The 10,139-nt window shown below is 43.3% G+C and overlaps 1 non-coding gene across 1 annotated transcript; it reads right to left on the bottom strand.

The window, feature by feature from the left end:
- Nucleotides 1-3,174: 3,174 nt before the first annotated feature.
- On the bottom strand, nt 3,175-3,247 carry trnaf-gaa (transfer RNA phenylalanine (anticodon GAA)). Its single transcript has one exon. It is a non-coding gene; the product is annotated as a tRNA-Phe (tRNA).
- Between the last annotated feature and the right edge of the window lie 6,892 nt (nt 3,248-10,139).

The following is a 10,139-nucleotide window of genomic DNA, read 5'->3' as shown; positions in this document are numbered from 1 at the left end:
ACCAACAGCATAGCCTGACAAGACTGGACACTCTTGTTTGCTCCTTGTGGCAATTCCAAGCAGCCGGGGAATTTAATCAATTGGTATTGTGTTTGCTTAGCATGCAATAGGTATTATTGGGATCGATGCCCGCATTCCCCAAAAACACATTTTTTTGTGGATCCAAGAAAGCTCCAGTTCACACTTCATGCAGCCTTGTCTTACGACAACCTACTGTCATGTAAAACATTGACAAGAAACTGTCATGATGAAAAAGCAAGACATTAACAGCATGACAAGAAAGCTGTGGATAGTTTCTCATATAGAAAGAACAAATAAACACTGATGCCACAATGTTTAATCTTCAGATGCTCTCCCAACTGAGCTATTTCGGCAATTCACTTAACTTCATTATGTGGCACAATTGACAATTTAAATGTGACACAATTTTGACAATCAAAGTGTACATATAGCCAGTATGGGGATCAGCAATGAGCTTGGCGTATAGCACACACACTCTAACCAACGGAGCTAACCGGCCGCTGGCTACAGAGCACAATTGTTGAGATGCACTGAGCCTCTCTGCAAGTGCTGGAGCGCAATCTAACAAGTCCACCAACAGCATAGCCTGACAAGACTGGACACTCTTGTTTGCTCCTTGTGGCAATTCCAAGCAGCCGGGGAATTTAATCAATTGGTATTGTGTTTGCTTAGCATGCAATAGGTATTATTGGGATCGATGCCCGCATTCCCCAAAAACACATTTTTTTGTGGATCCAAGAAAGCTCCAGTTCACACTTCATGCAGCCTTGTCTTACGACAACCTACTGTCATGTAAAACATTGACAAGAAACTGTCATGTAACAATGACAAGAAACTCTCATGTAAACACTGATGCCACAATGTCAGATAAAAGAAGAGAAGACATTACTTACTTTCAGAGAGCAGCGTATCACACACTCTAACCAACGGAGCTAACCGGCCGCTGGCTACAGAGCACAATTGTTGAGATGCACTGAGCCTCTCTGCAAGTGCTGGAGCGCAAACTAACAAGTCCACCAACAGCATAGCCTGACAAGACTGGACACTCTTGTTTGCTCCTTGTGGCAATTCCAAACAGCCGGGGAATTTAATCAATTGGTATTGTGTTTGCTTAGCATGCAATAGGTATTATTGGGATCGATGCCCGCATTCCCCAAAAACACATTTTTTTGTGGATCCAAGAAAGCTCCAGTTCACACTTCATTGCAGCCTTGTCTTACGACAACCTACTGTCATGTAAAACATTGACAAGAAACTGTCATGTAAACAATGACAAGAAACTCTCATGTAAACACTGATGCCACAATGTCAGATAAAAAAGAAGACATTACTTACTTTCAGAGAGCAGCGTATCACACACTCTAACCAACGGAGCTAACCGGCCGCTGGCTACAGAGCACAATTGTTGAGATGCACTGAGCCTCTCTGCAAGTGCTGGAGCGCAAACTAACAAGTCCACCAACAGCATAGCCTGACAAGACTGGACACTCTTGTTTGCTCCTTGTGGCAATTCCAAACAGCCGGGGAATTTAATCAATTGGTATTGTGTTTGCTTAGCATGCAATAGGTATTATTGGGATCGATGCCCGCATTCCCCAAAAACACATTTTTTTGTGGATCCAAGAAAGCTCCAGTTCACACTTCATTGCAGCCTTGTCTTACGACAACCTACTGTCATGTAAAACATTGACAAGAAACTATCATGTAACAATGACAAGAAACTCTCATGTAAACACTGATGCCACAATGTCAGATAAAAAAGAAGACATTACTTACTTTCAGAGAGCAGCGTATCACACCCTCTAACCAACGGAGCTAACCGGCCGCTGGCTTACAGAGCACAATTGTTGAGATGCACTGAGCCTCTCTGCAAGTGCTGGATCGCAATCTAACAAGTCCACCAACAGCATAGCCTGACAAGACTGGACACTCTTGTTTGCTCCTTGTGGCAATTCCAAGCAGCCGGGGAATTTAATCAATTGGTATTGTGTTTGCTTAGCATGCAATAGGTATTATTGGGATCGATGCCCGCATTCCCCAAAAACATTTTTTTGTGGATCCAAGAAAGCTCCAGTTCACACTTCATTGCAGCCTTGTCTTACGACAACCTACTGTCATGTAAAACATTGACAAGAAAGAAACTGACAAGTCATGTAACAATGACAAGAAACTCTCATGTAAACACTGATGCCACAATGTCAGATAAAAAAGAAGACATTACTTACTTTCAGAGAGCAGCGTATCACACACTCTAACCACTCTAACCAACGGAGCTAACCGGCCGCTGGCTACAGAGCACAATTGTTGAGATGCACTGAGCCTCTCTGCAAGTGCTGGAGCGCAAACTAACAAGTCCACCAACAGCATAGCCTGACAAGACTGGACACTCTTGTTTGCTCCTTGTGGCAATTCCAAACAGCCGGGGAATTTAATCAATTGGTATTGTGTTTGCTTAGCATGCAATAGGTATTATTGGGATCGATGCCCGCATTCCCCAAAAACACATTTTTTTGTGGATCCAAGAAAGCTCCAGTTCACACTTCATTGCAGCCTTGTCTTACGACAACCTACTGTCATGTAAAACATTGACAAGAAACTGTCATGTAACAATGACAAGAAACTCTCATGTAAACACTGATGCCACAATGTCAGATAAAAAAGAAGACATTACTTACTTTCAGAGAGCAGCGTATCACACACTCTAACCAACGGAGCTAACCGGCCGCTGGCTACAGAGCACAATTGTTGAGATGCACTGAGCCTCTCTGCAAGTGCTGGAGCGCAAACTAACAAGTCCACCAACAGCATAGCCTGACAAGACTGGACACTCTTGTTTGCTCCTTGTGGCAATTCCAAGCAGCCGGGGAATTTAATCAATTGGTATTGTGTTTGCTTAGCATGCAATAGGTATTATTGGGATCGATGCCCGCATTCCCCAAAAACACATTTTTTTGTGGATCCAAGAAAGCTCCAGTTCACACTTCATGCAGCCTTGTCTTACGACAACCTACTGTCATGTAACAATGGGAAAACATTGACACTGATGTCAAAATGTCAGATGAAAAAGCAAACATTACTTACTGACAAGAAACTCTCATATAAACATTGATGCCCACAAACAAAAAGCCAGCATATAGAAAGAACAAATACAAATGCCGAAAACCGGGATCGAACCAGGGACCTTTAGATCTTCAGTCTAACGCTCTCCCAACTGAGCTATTTCGGCAATTCAACTAAATTCATTATGTGGCACAATTGACAATTTACATGCATGTGACACAATTTTGACAATCAAAGTGTACATATAGCCAGTATGGGGATCGAAGCAATGAGCTTGGCGTTATTAGCACACCACACTCTAAACAAATGAGCTAACAGGCCACTAGCTAGAGCACAATTGTTGAGATGCACTGAGCCTCTCTGCAAGTGCTGGAGCGCAATCTAACAAGTCCACCAACAGCATAGCCTGACAAGACTGGACACTCTTGTTTGCTCCTTGTGGCAATTCCAAACAGCCGGGGAATTTAATCAATTGGTATTGTGTTTGCTTAGCATGCAATAGGTATTATTGGGATCGATGCCCGCATTCCCCAAAAACACATTTTTTTGTGGATCCAAGAAAGCTCCAGTTCACACTTCATGCAGCCTTGTCTTACGACAACCTACTGTCATGTAAAACATTGACAAGAAACTGTCATGTAACAATGACAAGAAACTCTCATGTAAACACTGATGCCACAATGTCAGATAAAAAAGAAGACATTACTTACTTTCAGAGAGCAGCGTATCACACACTCTAACCAACGGAGCTAACCGGCCGCTGGCTACAGAGCACAATTGTTGAGATGCACTGAGCCTCTCTGCAAGTGCTGGAGCGCAATCTAACAAGTCCACCAACAGCATAGCCTGACAAGACTGGACACTCTTGTTTGCTCCTTGTGGCAATTCCAAGCAGCCGGGGAATTTAATCAATTGGTATTGTGTTTGCTTAGCATGCAATAGGTATTATTGGGATCGATGCCCGCATTCCCCAAAAACACATTTTTTTGTGGATCCAAGAAAGCTCCAGTTCACACTTCATTGCAGCCTTGTCTTACGACAACCTACTGTCATGTAAAACATTGACAAGAAACTGTCATGTAAACAATGACAAGAAACTCTCATGTAAACACTGATGCCACAATGTCAGATAAAAAAGAAGACATTACTTACTTTCAGAGAGCAGCGTATCACACACCAACGGAGCTAACCGGCCGCTGGCTACAGAGCACAATTGTTGAGATGCACTGAGCCTCTCTGCCAGTGCTGGAGCGCAAACTAACAAGTCCACCAACAGCATAGCCTGACAAGACTGGACACTCTTGTTTGCTCCTTGTGGCAATTCCAAGCAGCCGGGGAATTTAATCAATTGGTATTGTGTTTGCTTAGCATGCAATAGGTATTATTGGGATCGATGCCCGCATTCCCCAAAAACACATTTTTTTGTGGATCCAAGAAAGCTCCAGTTCACACTTCATGCAGCCTTGTCTTACGACAACCTACTGTCATGTAAAACATTGACAAGAAACTGTCATGTAACAGTGACAAGAAACTCTCATGTAAACACTGATGCCACAATGTCAGATGAAAAAGAAGACATTACTTATTTACAGAGAGCAGCGTATCACACACTCTAACCAACGGAGCTAACCGGCCGCTGGCTACAGAGCACAATTGTTGAGATGCACTGAGCCTCTCTGCAAGTGCTGGAGCTCAATCTAACAAGTCCACCAACAGCATAGCCTGACAAGACTGGACACTCTTGTTTGCTCCTTGTGGCAATTCCAAACAGCCGGGGAATTTAATCAATTGGTATTGTGTTTGCTTAGCATGCAATAGGTATTATTGGGATCGATGCCCGCATTCCCCAAAAACACATTTTTTTGTGGATCCAAGAAAGCTCCAGTTCACACTTCATTGCAGCCTTGTCTTACGACAACCTACTGTCATGTAAAACATTGACAAGAAACTGTCATGTAAACAATGACAAGAAACTCTCATGTAAACACTGATGCCACAATGTCAGATAAAAAAGAAGACATTACTTACTTTCAGAGAGCAGCGTATCACACACTCTAACCAACGGAGCTAACCGGCCGCTGGCTACAGAGCACAATTGTTGAGATGCACTGAGCCTCTCTGCAAGTGCTGGAGCGCAAACTAACAAGTCCACCAACAGCATAGCCTGACAAGACTGGACACTCTTGTTTGCTCCTTGTGGCAATTCCAAGCAGCCGGGGAATTTAATCAATTGGTATTGTGTTTGCTTAGCATGCAATAGGTATTATTGGGATCGATGCCCGCATTCCCCAAAAACACATTTTTTTGTGGATCCAAGAAAGCTCCAGTTCACACTTCATTGCAGCCTTGTCTTACAACAACCTACTGTCATGTAAAACATTGACAAGAAACTATCATGTAACAATGACAAGAAACTCTCATGTAAACACTGATGCCACAATGTCAGATAAAAAAGAAGACATTACTTACTTTCAGAGAGCAGCGTATCACACACTCTAACCAACGGAGCTAACCGGCCGCTGGCTACAGAGCACAATTGTTGAGATGCACTGAGCCTCTCTGCAAGTGCTGGAGCGCAATCTAACAAGTCCACCAACAGCATAGCCTGACAAGACTGGACACTCTTGTTTGCTCCTTGTGGCAATTCCAAACAGCCGGGGAATTTAATCAATTGGTATTGTGTTTGCTTAGCATGCAATAGGTATTATTGGGATCGATGCCCGCATTCCCCAAAAACACATTTTTTTGTGGATCCAAGAAAGCTCCAGTTCACACTTCATTGCAGCCTTGTCTTACGACAACCTACTGTCATGTAAAACATTGACAAGAAACTGTCATGTAAACAATGACAAGAAACTCTCATGTAAACACTGATGCCACAATGTCAGATAAAAAAGAAGACATTACTTACTTTCAGAGAGCAGCGTATCACACACACTCTAACCAACGGAGCTGGCTACAGAGCACAATTGTTGAGATGCACTGAGCCTCTCTGCAAGTGCTGGAGCGCAATCTAACAAGTCCACCAACAGCATAGCCTGACAAGACTGGACACTCTTGTTTGCTCCTTGTGGCAATTCCAAGCAGCCGGGGAATTTAATCAATTGGTATTGTGTTTGCTTAGCATGCAATAGGTATTATTGGGATCGATGCCCGCATTCCCCAAAAACACATTTTTTTGTGGATCCAAGAAAGCTCCAGTTCACACTTCATTGCAGCCTTGTCTTACGACAACCTACTGTCATGTAAAACATTGACAAGAAACTGTCATGTAACAATGACAAGAAACTCTCATGTAAACACTGATGCCACAATGTCAGATAAAAAAGAAGACATTACTTACTTTCAGAGAGCAGCGTATCACACACTCTAACCAACGGAGCTAACCGGCCGCTGGCTACAGAGCACAATTGTTGAGATGCACTGAGCCTCTCTGCAAGTGCTGGAGCGCAAACTAACAAGTCCACCAACAGCATAGCCTGACAAGACTGGACACTCTTGTTTGCTCCTTGTGGCAATTCCAAACAGCCGGGGAATTTAATCAATTGGTATTGTGTTTGCTTAGCATGCAATAGGTATTATTGGGATCGATGCCCGCATTCCCCAAAAACACATTTTTTTGTGGATCCAAGAAAGCTCCAGTTCACACTTCATTGCAGCCTTGTCTTACGACAACCTACTGTCATGTAAAACATTGACAAGAAACTGTCATGTAACAATGACAAGAAACTCTCATGTAAACACTGATGCCACAATGTCAGATAAAAAAGAAGACATTACTTACTTTCAGAGAGCAGCGTATCACACACTCTAACCAACGGAGCTAACCGGCCGCTGGCTACAGAGCACAATTGTTGAGATGCACTGAGCCTCTCTGCAAGTGCTGGAGCGCAAACTAACAAGTCCACCAACAGCATAGCCTGACAAGACTGGACACTCTTGTTTGCTCCTTGTGGCAATTCCAAACAGCCGGGGAATTTAATCAATTGGTATTGTGTTTGCTTAGCATGCAATAGGTATTATTGGGATCGATGCCCGCATTCCCCAAAAACACATTTTTTTGTGGATCCAAGAAAGCTCCAGTTCACACTTCATTGCAGCCTTGTCTTACGACAACCTACTGTCATGTAAAACATTGACAAGAAACTGTCATGTAACAATGACAAGAAACTCTCATGTAAACACTGATGCCACAATGTCAGATAAAAAAGAAGACATTACTTACTTTCAGAGAGCAGCGTATCACACACTCTAACCAACGGAGCTAACCGGCCGCTGGCTACAGAGCACAATTGTTGAGATGCACTGAGCCTCTCTGCAAGTGCTGGAGCGCAAACTAACAAGTCCACCAACAGCATAGCCTGACAAGACTGGACACTCTTGTTTGCTCCTTGTGGCAATTCCAAGCAGCCGGGGAATTTAATCAATTGGTATTGTGTTTGCTTAGCATGCAATAGGTATTATTGGGATCGATGCCCGCATTCCCCAAAAACACATTTTTTTGTGGATCCAAGAAAGCTCCAGTTCACACTTCATGCAGCCTTGTCTTACGACAACCTACTGTCATGTAACATGGAAGCAACTATCCTGTCACACTGATGTCAAAATGTCAGATGAAAAAGCAAGACATTACTTACTTTCAGAGAAGCAAAGCAGCGTGGCACACCATTGAGGCCCACAAACAAAGCTGTGGATAGCTTGAAGCCAGAGCATATAGAAAGAACAAATACAAATGAAAACCGGGATCGAACCAGGGACCTTTAGATCTTCAGTTAACGCTCTCCCAAGAGCTAGCAATCACTTAACTTCATTATGTGGCACAATTGACAACATGCATGTGACACAATTTTGACAATCAAAGTGTACATATAGCCAGTATGGGGATCGAAGCAATGAGCTTGGCGTTATTAGCACACCACACTCTAAACAAATGAGCTAACAGGAGCTATACACAATTGTTGAGATGCACTGAGCCTCTCTGCAAGTGCTGGAGCGCAATCTAACAAGTCCACCAACAGCATAGCCTGACAAGACTGGACACTCTTGTTTGCTCCTTGTGGCAATTCCAAACAGCCGGGGAATTTAATCAATTGGTATTGTGTTTGCTTAGCATGCAATAGGTATTATTGGGATCGATGCCCGCATTCCCCAAAAACACATTTTTTTGTGGATCCAAGAAAGCTCCAGTTCACACTTCATTGCAGCCTTGTCTTACGACAACCTACTGTCATGTAAAACATTGACAAGAAACTGTCATGTAACAATGACAAGAAACTCTCATGTAAACACTGATGCCACAATGTCAGATAAAAAAGAAGACATTACTTACTTTCAGAGAGCAGCGTATCACACACTCTAACCAACGGAGCTAACCGGCCGCTGGCTACAGAGCACAATTGTTGAGATGCACTGAGCCTCTCTGCAAGTGCTGGAGCGCAAACTAACAAGTCCACCAACAGCATAGCCTGACAAGACTGGACACTCTTGTTTGCTCCTTGTGGCAATTCCAAGCAGCCGGGGAATTTAATCAATTGGTATTGTGTTTGCTTAGCATGCAATAGGTATTATTGGGATCGATGCCCGCATTCCCCAAAAACACATTTTTTTGTGGATCCAAGAAAGCTCCAGTTCACACTTCATTGCAGCCTTGTCTTACGACAACCTACTGTCATGTAAAACATTGACAAGAAACTGTCATGTAAACAATGACAAGAAACTCTCATGTAAACACTGATGCCACAATGTCAGATAAAAAAGAAGACATTACTTACTTTCAGAGAGCAGCGTATCACACACTCTAACCAACGGAGCTAACCGGCCGCTGGCTACAGAGCACAATTGTTGAGATGCACTGAGCCTCTCTGCAAGTGCTGGAGCGCAAACTAACAAGTCCACCAACAACATAGCCTGACAAGACTGGACACTCTTGTTTGCTCCTTGTGGCAATTCCAAGCAGCCGGGAATTTAATCAATTGGTATTGTGTTTGCTTAGCATGCAATAGGTATTATTGGGATCGATGCCCGCATTCCCCAAAAACACATTTTTTTGTGGATCCAAGAAAGCTCCAGTTCACACTTCATGCAGCCTTGTCTTACTGTCATGTAACAACCAACTATCCTGTCATGTAAAACAGATTGACAGAGAAGCAGCGTGGCACACCATTGCCCACAAACAAAGCTGTGGATAGTTTCCTTGAAGCCAGAGCATATAGAAAGAACAAATACAAATGCCGAAAACCGGGATCGAACCAGGGACCTTTAATCTTGTCTAAGCTCTCCCAACTGAGCTATTTCGGCAATTCACTTAACTTCATTAGCACAATTGACAATTTACATGCATGTGACACAATTTTGACAATCAAAGTGTACATATAGCCAGTATGGGGATGAAAAAGAAGCATGAGCTTATTTATTAGCACATCACACACTCTAACCAACGGAGCTAACAGGCCACTGGCTACAGAGCACAATTGTTGAGATGCACTGAGCCTCTCTGCAAGTGCTGGAGCGCAATCTAACAAGTCCACCAACAGCATAGCCTGACAAGACTGGACACTCTTGTTTGCTCCTTGTGGCAATTCCAAACAGCCGGGGAATTTAATCAATTGGTATTGTGTTTGCTTAGCATGCAATAGGTATTATTGGGATCGATGCCCGCATTCCCCAAAAACACATTTTTTTGTGGATCCAAGAAAGCTCCAGTTCACACTTCATGCAGCCTTGTCTTACGACAACCTACTGTCATGTAAAACATTGACAAGAAACTGTCATGTAACAGTGACAAGAAACTCTCATGTAAACACTGATGCCACAATGTCAGATAAAAAAGAAGACATTACTTATTTACAGAGAGCAGCGTATCACACACTCTAACCAACGGAGCTAACCGGCCGCTGGCTACAGAGCACAATTGTTGAGATGCACTGAGCCTCTCTGCAAGTGCTGGAGCGCAAACTAACAAGTCCACCAACAGCATAGCCTGACAAGACTGGACACTCTTGTTTGCTCCTTGTGGCAATTCCAAGCAGCCGGGGAATTTAATCAATTGGTATTGTGTT

This window comes from Oncorhynchus masou, chromosome 30 (genome assembly GCF_036934945.1).
Source record: "Oncorhynchus masou masou isolate Uvic2021 chromosome 30, UVic_Omas_1.1, whole genome shotgun sequence".
NCBI lineage: Eukaryota > Metazoa > Chordata > Actinopteri > Salmoniformes > Salmonidae > Oncorhynchus > Oncorhynchus masou.
The sequence above is the reverse complement of the archived record's forward strand: the minus strand, read 5'-3'. Positions and strand labels throughout refer to the sequence as shown.